The sequence below is a fragment of the Labrus mixtus genome, chromosome 19 (genome assembly GCF_963584025.1).
Source record: "Labrus mixtus chromosome 19, fLabMix1.1, whole genome shotgun sequence".
Lineage (NCBI taxonomy): Eukaryota > Metazoa > Chordata > Actinopteri > Labriformes > Labridae > Labrus > Labrus mixtus.
The window spans coordinates 6,563,778-6,576,309 of NC_083630.1; the positions used below are offsets into that span (position 1 = coordinate 6,563,778).

Sequence of the window (12,532 nt, forward strand, 5' to 3'; positions counted from 1 at the left end):
ATCACAGGCGATCGCTATCACCTCCTTTCTCTCTCTGTCTGCCCGATCATGTTAAGTGTACAGCTGGGAAAACAACGCGATGACTTACCGAAATGTGATCCTGGCCACTAATCAGCGACCAGCTTCTCCTTGTTTCCTCTCTGCCCCTGGTCCGCCTCTCTGTCAAGTCAATCCGCAGCGTGCTTCAGATCAGATCAGAACAGATCGGTGCGCCTTTTCCGCTGCGTCCTGAGTTGCCGGGAATGGAGCGACCATTTGCCGGTGTGTTTGGCCGGGGGTGCAAGCCTGAGACATCCGCGGGGTGGAGGAGGAGGAAGAGGAGGAGGAGAAGGGTGTAGAAGAGACGGAGGAGGAGGAAGAGGCGAGGCGCTGGGTACGAAAGCGAGAAAGAAAGAAAGACAGAGAGAGACAGAGAGAGAGAGAAAGAGAGGTGAGCAGCAAAGCACTGCAGCGATGGGGAGGCAGCAGCAGCAGCACCAGAGAGGAGGCAGACAGCAGCTCCCTCTCTCTCGCTGTGGCACTCGATCACGCACGCAACGCTGGCATTCTAGGATATGGAGCGCCATCTTCAGGTAGTATGTGAGGGAACGATGATGATAATATTAGAGTAAGTTTAATGTGGTGTAAGGGCATAATCATATTGCAATGATATTTTGTAGTTTTTTTGTCAGAACATAGGGAATTGTTAGATATAACAACGGACAGACATCTTGTCCTCTACATAATGCCAATCCTTATCCTAACATTCAGTTTGTTTCATCTGCTATGGGTGTTTTTGATCTTTAAAAAGGGATGAGTTTTCTAGTGTGACCAGAGCCACCAACCTACATACGTTGCTGTGACCCCCCCCCCCACACACACACACACACACACACACACACACACACACACACACACACACACACACACACACACACACACACACACACTCAACCCCTCATCCTGCTCCCTCCTTCACACACATAACCTCCATGGCAACTACATCCCTTTGGGGTTACGATGATGATAATATCACCTGACCTGCAGTACATCATCTTCCAGTCTCTTAACCTCCCCCCCCCTCTCTCTATCTCTCACACACACACACACACACACACACACACACAAACCTGGCTTCCCAAGGTCAAGATTTGCTGAGTGTTTCATTTATGTGGCTATATCATGATTTCTGCACACTCCGTTCTGCTGTCCTGGCTGGATTGTACATTTTTTTTCTTGCACAGTTTCTCTCTACTATTTCAACCCAACTGTTCCATATCCTGTACTTTTCTTGCCAAATATTTGTGCATATATTATCCATAAAATTGTAAGGCAGACATTAAATATTTCCCACTCCAAATTGTTCATTGTGTTGGATTAACATGTGTCCGGGATATAAGAAATGCTGAATAGGTAATTATCAAACAACAACCACAAAGTGTTAAAATGGGACTGTGAATCAAAGTCACAATAAACAAGAAAAGAACTATAAATATGAAATGGGAATACCAGGAATTGCACTTGCTCACTGTAAGAAGATGCCTCTGTTGTAAGAACTGTGGCTTGCAGGGTGGCCGGTTGAGCTCAGCTGTCAGTGTGTGCACACTAAGGAATATTATTCTCATTGTAGCGGCTGTGGATTTACATTCCAGGTCAACCTTTTGCTGCATGTCATCCCACATTCTCTCCTTCACCATTGCCTCTCTCTCTTCAGCCGTCCTGTCAAATTAAGATACAAATGACCAAAAAAAGAGATGTGATTTGCGAATAAAGAGTAAACGTGTTTCATTGCAAGTTTAGTGAAATGCATGCACAAATCATGTTCTCTTATGTTACGTCAGGATTAAAGCATAGAAAGGTTTTTCTTTTTATATCAGCACCCATCTCTATAGCTATCACTATAAAGAAAAGCACCACACAGAGAAACCGGGATGTCAATATCTTTTAATGTTTTCACATGACGGAAAGATATTCAAAATTGTCTTTCAAAAACATTGATAAATGAACACATAAGGAGTGAGACAGTGACATAAAAATGTATTACAGTAAATGATACAGTCAACATGGCAACAAACAACAAGGACTTGAATTTGGACAAACATGATTCTTGAACAGTTTTAACCCCACTAAAAAATAGCTAATTAATAAACAAACACTGCCAAAACACTGATTTATCTTTCATCATCTTCACCTCACAAGTATGACAAGAAGTTGAGGCAGAGAGATGATGTTCTCACCCTCATGCAAACACTATGGCTGGGTAAAAATGATTGGCATCCTTTAACAGAGACAAACAAATAAATGGTCCTTTCTCAGAGTTAAACACTCGATCCCGGGAAAGGTAGAGCAAATGCTGTCAAAATATCCACAGTACTACAGTTTATAAAACACAGTCAAATGTAGTGTTGAATCAATATCAACTGTTAAAGTCTTACAGTATTTTAATAGCATGGATGAACGCAAAGTTTAGATCATCTTAGAAATATAAGCTTAATAATAAAAACAACATATATTAGATTGCTTAAAATTAAGAAGCTGGTTGTTATCAGTTAAGTAAATCAAGATTGAAATAGAGAAAAGGTGACATCCCAATGCATTATCTGCCATCTTACTGATCCACCAGCAGCCCTGGCTCCTAACTTTGTCAGTTTTGTGTTGTACTTGCAGAGAACTGTTGCAGGCTTGCTGCTGGCAAGATTCACAGAAATAAAGACGTGTGTTAATTATCACCATTTATCCGTCTCCCAGTTTATGGCAGACCGTTTTACTGTCTGCTTTCGCTGGCTGTTTGAATCATTTCCTTTTCGATTTTTTTCCTGCACTGTAACACCGTATGGAATTGTTTATTTGTGCGTTTCTTTTATCTTGCACATATGGACATATTCACTTGATTGTGCCATCATCCTTTCTTGCAATAACTAAAACGCCAAAAGGGAGTTTGAGGTAAAGATACTAAAGTCTTTCCCATATTGTTGAAGGATTGAGTTTTTTGGTACATATCTGCCTTCTGTTTAGCAGCCTGTTTTCAGACTGGAAACTGCTTTACAAGCTCTATTGAAGGCAGAGAAATAAAAAGCAAAGGGCGTGAGGTCAGTTTAAGTAAAAAAATATTTCTCATGAATTCTGCAGTTATTGGTTTTATGTATTAAAAATGTATAATTTAAGTACCTTGATCCAATTTTCCTTTTTTGTGTTTGTGCATGCATGTTCAAAGATCAACCACTAGATGGCACCATTGAACTAATGTACCGCATTCTGTTTAAAACCACCCAGATGCATTTGTATCAAAATGAATTTTATACCCCAACATGTTTTTTAAACAGCAAAAAACAACAACAACCCATGATTGATTCAGTGCACTGATCTTTTTCTTTCTTTTCAGTTACAGAAAGTTATAAAATGACTTCAACTTAAAATGAGACATTTCAAAATAAAGCAAAATGCTCTTCCGTGTTATCTTTACATGTGTATGAACTTAAAGTCATAACAGTTAAGATATCTTTTTGACCCACTACAAATGAAATTCATTGATTTAGTAAAAGATATCTTGACATGTTTTATGTAAGACATTGTGTCATTTATTCCCCCATGTTGGCATCCATCATGTTTCTATCAAATACAAAAAGGCCACTTGAATTATGTAAATGACACAAATAAAAGTGCTGTTGGGTTATATGTGTATGGAGCATGTTTCAGCGTAAACTTTGACACAAATACCGAATCAAAACTTGCAGTTAAACACACTCACAATGATGGTTGTTAAATCTGATGCTACACTAGCAAAGGGTTTGTAGAAATGGAAAAAACATATAACAGTACATTACTGTCTTTTCAAACATTAAACCCACAGAAGTGAGATCACTGAATCTGTTGGGTATAAACAATGACTGGAAGACATGCATGGAATTTCCTCAAATGGAGTGAGAAGCACAAAAAGAGTTTTAATCAGCTGAAAAAATGAAAGAATGTCATCTGACTTACTGACATTTGAAAGAGAAGCAAGAAAAATGGGTCTGTGGTGACTTATGAGAGTGATTAGCAGAAGCCTGTGATCACCTTCTGACTGAGTTCAGAATCAAGCCATCAACAATAAATATAGAGGTTATGATAAAAGGTACATGCACTTTCTAGCATTAGGGATATGTGTCTAATAAGCAAACAGAGATTTATTTTATTTTTTTACCTATCACCCCTCTTTTGATATTCAACATGGCTCAAATGTGGTTGCTAAGGAAGTGTGTAGGGAGGGGAAGATTTGCAACTATTACATTGTAGAGATGAAGCTTAAACAATGAAGAAACACAAAAAGAAAGACAAAAAAATCAGCTAAAAAAGCAGTGAGCCTTCTTGTGAGGGAGGAGTTTTCTCAAGCTGGAAGGCAAAACAAAACCACAAGTTTTCCGCCTGAGCTGTTTCACAGGCGTCGTTTTATTGAGTGTGACTCACCAAACTGCAAGGAGAACTCCATAGCAAGGGTTTTTACAGAAAACTGTCAGGGTAAGAGATGGCCGAAAGTTTGAAGACACCTGACCAAAACAAATGTAGCGTTGTGATACACCTATAACTGATATTAAGAAGCTGCTTTAACAGAATCCACTTACTTTGAGGTTTTGGAAGCTGCCTGCAGCGATTTCCCCCAATTTCTTTATTAGAGCATCAATGATCCCTCCATCCATCCATCCATCCATCCACTTATTCTGTTCAGGGTCTCAGGGGGGGATAGAGTAAATCCCTGGTAAACCCTGTACAGATTGCCAGTCTATCACAGAGCTGACATATCGAGACAACCACTCATGCACATACTCACACCTACGGGCAATTTAGAGTCCCCACTTAACCTGACAAGCCTACTTTTTTGCCTGTGGGAGTAAGCTGGAGTACCTGGAGAGAGAATATAGCCCAGGGAGAACATGCAAACTCCAGCAACAGTCACGCGCTTTTATATTTAGAGACCAGTGTTTTGTGGACGAGTCATGTCTATGATTTTCTAGGTTTGACAAAGAGTAAACTGGAAAAATGAATTATTTTAAGTAGTGTAGGTGATCTGTAACAAAATGGTCTTGAAAAATCGAAGGCTCACATTGAGGTATTTTGTTGGCCTTCCACACGTTTCACATTTGGATGGAAAAAAACGGTTAATTACGCAAAGTTTGGAAAATACAGATAGTTTTTAACATAAGTTAGTCGGAGAAAAAAAAAATAGATAATGTAAAGAAAATTGCAAGATGAGTTGTCCATACAGTGACACAACTCCTCTAACAATGGGTGTGTGAAATTACACAATATGAAGAAAATTCCTTCCTTTTTTATGCCCCCCCCCCTTTTTTTTTCATTCAAAGTTCAATCTGTTTTCACAACCTTCCCAATTTTTACAAAGTGTTGCAATTCCATTTACGGGAACTGGTTTCAGGGATGTCATTTTCACTTTCAGCAAATGAAGCAATGATTTATTCCAGGATCTGTTTGGACATCACACCCTCATGTCTGTCTGTGTGTTGCCATAAAAAGCTGGTTACAGTACGCAAGTGTGCACAAGAGTTATGACAACATTTACAGGAGGCGATGAGGGCGCTGGGAAAAATTAAATTAATCAAAATATATTGAAATGTGCATCTGATGTTTTAATGTTCCTCATTAAATGGTTATGTCACAGATAATATATAGTTGGCATGTGGTTGTATTAATCATTATATCAGAGATAACAAAATGATTGTTCTCAGGCTAATAAAAAAGGACAAACACAACATTGGCAATAAAGAGCTGATATATATTAATGATTATAACTGTAATAAAACAATGAGATAATTATAGTTCTTAAGACTTTTTTCAAACAATGCTGACAAGTACAAATTCACCTGCATTAACTTCTTAACAACTGCATCCTTTGCGTCATGTACTATTGTTCATGTATTATAGATCCCACTTTCCAAAACCAAAAAAAAAAGCCAGATTTTAAATTCTGCATCCTCACAGTGAGGGAAAAAAACACTATGCAAAAACAAAGGTGACTGTATCATGATGGATTTTCTCTCTCAACCAGTTTGGCAATAAATGAAAGCAGTGTGTTCCTGAATAGTAGAATAATAAGCCGGTCAGCATATTACAATAGGAGTAATGCTTTGTAGTAAATGAGCAGAAACACAACAGCACTGGTTGGCAACTCAACTGAAACAGATTAGTCAACAAAACAACAAATATAGAAAAAAAAGGTTTAAGCATCTGATGTGTTTAGAAGACTATCTTGTCCAGAAAAAAAACCTCCTCTAACATAAAGACCATCAACAGCTGCCTTAACATTTATTTTTTCTCGTCTGCTTAAATAATATTAAAAAACCAGACCCATAGATGACAGAAAACTACAGGACTATTTCCAGAAACAGCTACATTTCAAAACAATAATGCAACACAGCTGCATTCCTTATCATGTAAAAATGTATTGAATCTTTTAGTCTATCCTATGTACAGTAGATATCATACACATGAGACATACAGCAACGTTCAGTATGTGCATCACATTACATGTGAAGTATTAAACAACCAGAAATATTAGTCTTGCTAGCAAAGGGCAAACCTCACCCATGTGGAACTTCACGTTTGCCATAAAAAAACGTAATAAACATTTGCATTGAAGTCTTTCTCATTGTTGGTATATACACTCAACATCAGAGGAATAGAAAAAATGGAAAGTAACATACAAAAAAGAGTGATTTTAGTGCACAAATGATGAAAGACAATCCAAATTAAAACAAATGTAACGTTTCTTAAAACCTCTGATGTTCATTGTCTCATTACACGCCGCACATAGTTGGTGAGTGAATCCTGACGCAGCAGGAAACAAAAGGAATCTTGCTGAGAAACATCGTCTGTGTGTTTGATTACTGTTGTCATGGTTACCCCGATCACATTCTGGGTCCCATGATGCATTACTTCCTAGCACTTCTGATGGATGTCTTTAATTACTGTCATCACACACGCACGCACGCGCACACACACACGCACGCACGCACACACACCAGAAAACACAAACTGCTCTGTTTGCAAACTGAAACACAGTAGCCTATTTGTGATTTCTCCATGCTATCATTCAATAAACAATTTCAGGAAGGTAGGGACATCTTTCTAGCATCCAGCACCTACCAATAACTATGTAGGCTACCCTACAAAATCACAAATAACAGACGTGCCCCTAGTGTTACTCGAAATCGATCTTGGTCTCAAGACCACTTTTTGAAGGTCTCGTCTAGGAATCGAAAGCATTTTTTTTAATTAGAAAAACCGCAGATAACAGGCCTATAATCTGTAATAGTCAAATCTTTTTTAAATATCTCATCACTCTCCTGGAGTGGAAAACAGGGCAGGCAGGTTTTCCCTCTCAATTTTAATCATTTGAGTGTAAATTCATGTTGCACAGATTCTACTATAATCCTATCTGTGCCTCAGCTGCAGATGTTCTGACCTGCTTCCTACTACCTGTTTGAAATGCAATGTAATATCTGAGGTGGATTAAATACATGTATATCTTTTAGCTCATTTAGAAATGAATGATTTTGGAAATTATAACAATATTGACAGTTTTTTCCACTAGCCTGTAGAGTTAAATTTATGCCCCAAAAGTGAAGATCTTATGGTTCTGATGCCTGAAGAAGATCTGTGAGATTGAAACGTTACTTTTGAAGTTAAAGTTGCTGTGAGTGTTCAGATCTCTTTTTGAATTCTTAAATTTTGTTTGATTTTCAACTCAGTCCCGGTGTAAGTTTTTCTTTGGATGTACTTTGGATTTGACCCTTTTTAGACAGATCTAATATAACTTGCAACCTCAACAAATTTAAAATCCCATCAGGATCTTCTTATTGTGACCTTTACAATATATATTTTTTAATCATATCATTTTTTTTAAATCTGTTATTCTTTCCTCTATGTTGACATGCAGACATTATGTTTTGTGGAGGTGTGGATAAGTCTTTGGCTGTCAAAGTTTATTAACACACCAGATCACACACAAAGGGACACTATAGGTAAGAATCTACCTGTATGTTCCACTCACAGTTCATGAAAACAACACTACTTTGATGACAAATTTCATATTGTAAAGCATCGTCCTGCATCGTCCTCATCATCGTCGACTGGAACGATGATGACATTATGTGCCTTTTGGTACGTCACTTGTGTTTTTTATTTTATTGACCACTAAATTACAATCCATTGGTCTCTTCCTTTTTTCAAAATATCACAGTTCATTTTCCATTCTGGTAGGATGAATTAGGCTTAATCTGTGTTCAAATGTGGAGCAGGTGGACAGCAACTAAAGAAAGTCTGTAATTCATTTTGTCTTATAAAAGTTTCCACTCAAATTCAAATCTTTATACGAAAATGTTCCTAATATTTAACTGAAACACAAAAAAGTGATTCAAGGATGAATTAAATTTGATGCCTGACAAATCAACCTTTATCATTTTATCACATAAACATTTTTGATTAATTATACTCAAATGCAAAGGGTTAAATAAATAATAACAACTGTATGAATTACATAAATCAATACTAAATAGAAAATAAAAGAAAGGGCCAGGGTAGAAGGGTTTATTATATTCCTTACAAGCAGAGGGGACTTTGTGTTCAAATACAATAAAAAAAAACAGTTGTTGGATATAAGGTGCTGCACCCAGCATTTATTGACTGACGATGCCTTTTTCCAAATAAAACAATTAGTCATCTGGTCCCCATTGTTAAAAAAAAAAAACTAGCTCCTTCCTTTTTGCTTATAGTGGAGTCATTGTTGGGCATTGCACTAAAGTAGGTACATAAATAAACAACACATTTGCTGCATATTAACCCCAAAGTTCCAATCACATGTTGTTAATTTGGCACACAACATGACTGACGATGGCCGGCTCCTCATTACATCTGGGACAAGTGAGGTCGGACTAATGATGAGTGTAACGCTTCTATTGCCTGCTGCTAAACTGACACTGATGGAGCTCAGTGTTAAGTTCAAGCTGGATGACTGGTTATGTTCTTGCACACATTTATTAAATTTCTTCATTCAACTTAGCCACTTTCTATCTACCACTTCCACCATTTCCCTGCTCTGGTGATCAGATGATTTGGGGCGTTTATCCAACCCGACTCTGCCACGACCTCTCTCAACCTATCATCCTGCCGCGGTCAAATCTTAAAATCTGTTCCCTCTCTTCCACAGTCAGTTTGTCATTTCAGTGTGATCGCTGTGACCCTCCTCCTCCCTAGTCGCCTCCGTTCCAGCTCAGCAGAGTTCAGATACGTCCTCCTCATCACATCCTGCATTCTTCTATCGCCACCACCACCAGGGTCTAGACTCCATGGGGGGGGGGGGGGGGGGGGGGGGGGGGGTATCCTATCCTGCTATTGGCCTCATTACCCCTCCGAGTACATAAAGTCGTCATGATGGAGTCTAATCCCCACCGACTTTGCACATTTATTTCCTAAGTTGTTCAAGATATACTTGTTCATTCTTCAATAAGTATCTCCTGATTGAAATATATCTGCACCCAGCTCTTCCTCCCACTGCCTCCTTAAATGTCTCAGACATCAGAACAGTAACCGCATACCTGTTGTAAGAAGGATCCATTTGTATTCCCTGATGGTAAGTTAAGGTGCGTTTAGTGGTGCAAATCAAAAACGCAACCCTTTCCACACTTCTATTTGTTCATCATGCAAATGAGGACCGTTTATCAGTGAAGATGGAGCAGTGGGTTTGATGGGAATTTTATTTACGACTAAGATGGATTTTGAATTTGACCATATCTTAAATGATCCATTGAAAACCATGCTATAACCTTTTAAAAACAGCTGGAAGGAATAAAAATAAATGAGGTATTGATGCTGTATTGCATGAGTGATGTTGCAGGAGAAACTCAAGCTTCTTCATACAACAGGACTGAGACAAAGAAAGTTCCTTTTCAGATGTAGGTTTGCTCAATACTTGTACATATCGTTTGGATAAGCAAATCCCCCTCCCTCCTCTTTCTGTCTCTCTAAATGATCCCGTATTACTAGAGTTAGGGTTTAATTAAAGAGCTGATGTGAACCCTTGTTTCGATCAATCCTTTGGTATTAAAAACAAGCACTGTTAGGAATAGAAATGTTGGTTTAATTGTAGTTTTTACCGAGTTAATCCTTGCAGTTTGAAACAGCGTTCTCAAAAAGCTGTTTCAAAGTTACTGTTGATCAGAGCCTCGTATCTATCAGTTACACTCATAGAAATATATCTTGATTGTTCATATCTTACTGAAAATGGAAAGGATTGGAATACATTTTTTTTATTTTAGGGACACATTTAATTAACATTGCTTCATTTGAAAAATACAAAGTCGATGCCATGCACATACAGGTTTCTAGCCGTGGTTAATTTTCAACCCCTGTCCCTGGGTAGGCTTTTAGGATTAAAACAGAATCATTAGATTGCTTTTTGATTCATGAGAAAGAACATGCTCTCTGTTGAATTGATTTCAAATCCCTCCCAAAGACACGATTGTTTTAATAGAAAGAGCTATTTTACTTCAACTAAACTGCTAGAATTTTTGGCACAATGTAAAGAGACGACACTCCTGATTTGTCCCCTGAGCACAACATTTTAAATCCAGGGGAGGGGGAAACACAGCCGATATGTCAATATTTTCAACCTGTCGGTTTACAAAGATATAACTACATCACATTTCTCTTTTGGTGAATAACTAAAAAACAATAATAATAATCTTTGATTACTAAAAAGGTTCTGTTCCCACAATTGATCACGATTTTCTTTCCACCTGTGATTACAGATTATTGCTGAGTCATTTAAGCAGCTCTCTACCCTTGTTATTGATATTGTAGCAGTCATAGAGTAAGGGTACTATCGGGTACCCTTAAGGGCTCAGACCTTTTCATGGCTTCATTTCCTTGAATGCACTGTTGAACTTAACTATTTTTTACAAACCTTCCAAAGTGGATTTGTCATACTCATCTGACCACTGCTTTTTACTCAATTAAACTCTTTTACATGTTCTTTATTGCTAGCCTCAGATGTATTCATGTCCTTATATAAGCATTTGAGCCGATTATTGGAAAGATTATTGTGTTGTTACTTTGTTGTTTTTATCTCTGCTCTGTAAGGTGACCTTGAAAGTTTTGAAAGGCGCCTTTAAATAAAATGTATTATTATTATTATTATTATTATTTACCTCTTTGGACTGTAACATTTATACTCTTTCCAGTTCTGGCTATGAGGCAAGCCTGCTCTTCATGACTCAAGGGTCTGTTGAAATGTCTAGCGATGCTCTTTCACAACTCTTTCGGTGTTTTATATTCAGTCTGAAGTAAAATCCCCCCCTTTGTCGCATCTTTTGTAACAGATATTGATGCTGTAGGCGTTCTCTGTTGGGTCCTCTATTTAATAGATAGATTTCCTCTTGATCAATATCAGTTTTATTGCCTTTACACACTCGCACATACTGCCAAATTACGATGCAAGTAGCATGCATGCATAGTCAAAAGCTCTGCCATAAAGACTGTTTACTGTATTTATAGTCAAGGTTGTTTTTTTTTTACCAGGTCAATGAATGAAATGCAGCATGAAATGTTTGTTCGATTACATGATCCAAATTAAAATGAAGAAACAGTGATTCCTGACTGGACATTGCAATTATTGCCTGCATACGATCTCACTGGATTGGTGCATCAGTGGCCGTTTGTTAAGTTTATGCAGTTTGTTTGTAAAATGATCTTAATTTGTTTTGTTTTTTTTCATGACAAATAGCCACCACAGGGAGCTTTAAACCTGTTGTCATTATGATACAGTAGATTATGGGTTCATGAAAAACACAAGCTATATTTGTCACGGATCGAGAAAACCAAGAGGAGGACCCAGATGCAGAATCAACAAAAACTATTTATTTTTCTAAAAGACAAACAAAGGAAAACAAGGAGCCACGGCTAAACTGACATACGACAACCGCCACTGACAAACACATACAATGAACTGACACAGAACAGAAGAAACACAGAGACTAAATAGACACAGGGGTAATCAGACACAGGTGAGCCTAACGACACAGGTGAAGACAATGAGGGCAATCACACAGGAGGGAAACACACAGAGGAAGGAATGAACACAAGAAACACTGAGGACAACTACAAAATAAATACATGAAACACTGAAGACACACAGAACTAGAACATAAAGAACACTAAACACTGAAATACAAAACTAAATAATACCAAATCATGACAATATTGACCCACTATGTTGTAATAAATTCACGATTTAATATAAATGTAATCAATGAATGAGGTATGTGACAAAAAAGATGGCAACTCGGAGAGGCCTACAAACTTAGGGTGTGGACAGTAATGACTAACACTCACTTTTGACATGAAACGTCATTTTTTACTGTAGCTGCACTGCAGCAGCACTTAATGTGGCACATTCACCTGCTAGTGGTGTTGTGTGGGCTGTTTTTCTTTTTTATGAATGGCTCCTATAATCAGTCATTCTGTTTTGAGGTGGGGTCTCTGTGAGGGGTTAGGGGTATCATCA

General features: G+C 38.0%; 1 protein-coding gene and 1 long non-coding RNA gene across 4 annotated transcripts in view; both read right to left on the reverse strand.

Moving 5' to 3' along the window:
• Nucleotides 1-471, reverse strand: part of ctnnd2a (catenin (cadherin-associated protein), delta 2a) — a 239,975-nt gene extending 239,504 nt beyond the window's left edge. For 2 of the 3 annotated variants that reach the window (XM_061063955.1, XM_061063953.1), the window contains exon 1: nucleotides 89-471. The gene's annotated coding sequence lies outside the window, so the exon portion shown is untranslated. The remainder of the gene's footprint in view (nucleotides 1-88) is intronic. The other variant, XM_061063954.1, reaches the window with a different exon arrangement.
• A 2,858-nt stretch (nucleotides 472-3,329) lies between these two features.
• LOC132994515 (uncharacterized) lies at nucleotides 3,330-12,532 on the reverse strand. The gene is made up of 2 exons (XR_009676707.1): nucleotides 8,168-12,532; nucleotides 3,330-8,127 (listed from the first exon to the last, which is right to left on the reverse strand). It is a non-coding gene; the product is annotated as an uncharacterized LOC132994515 (long non-coding RNA).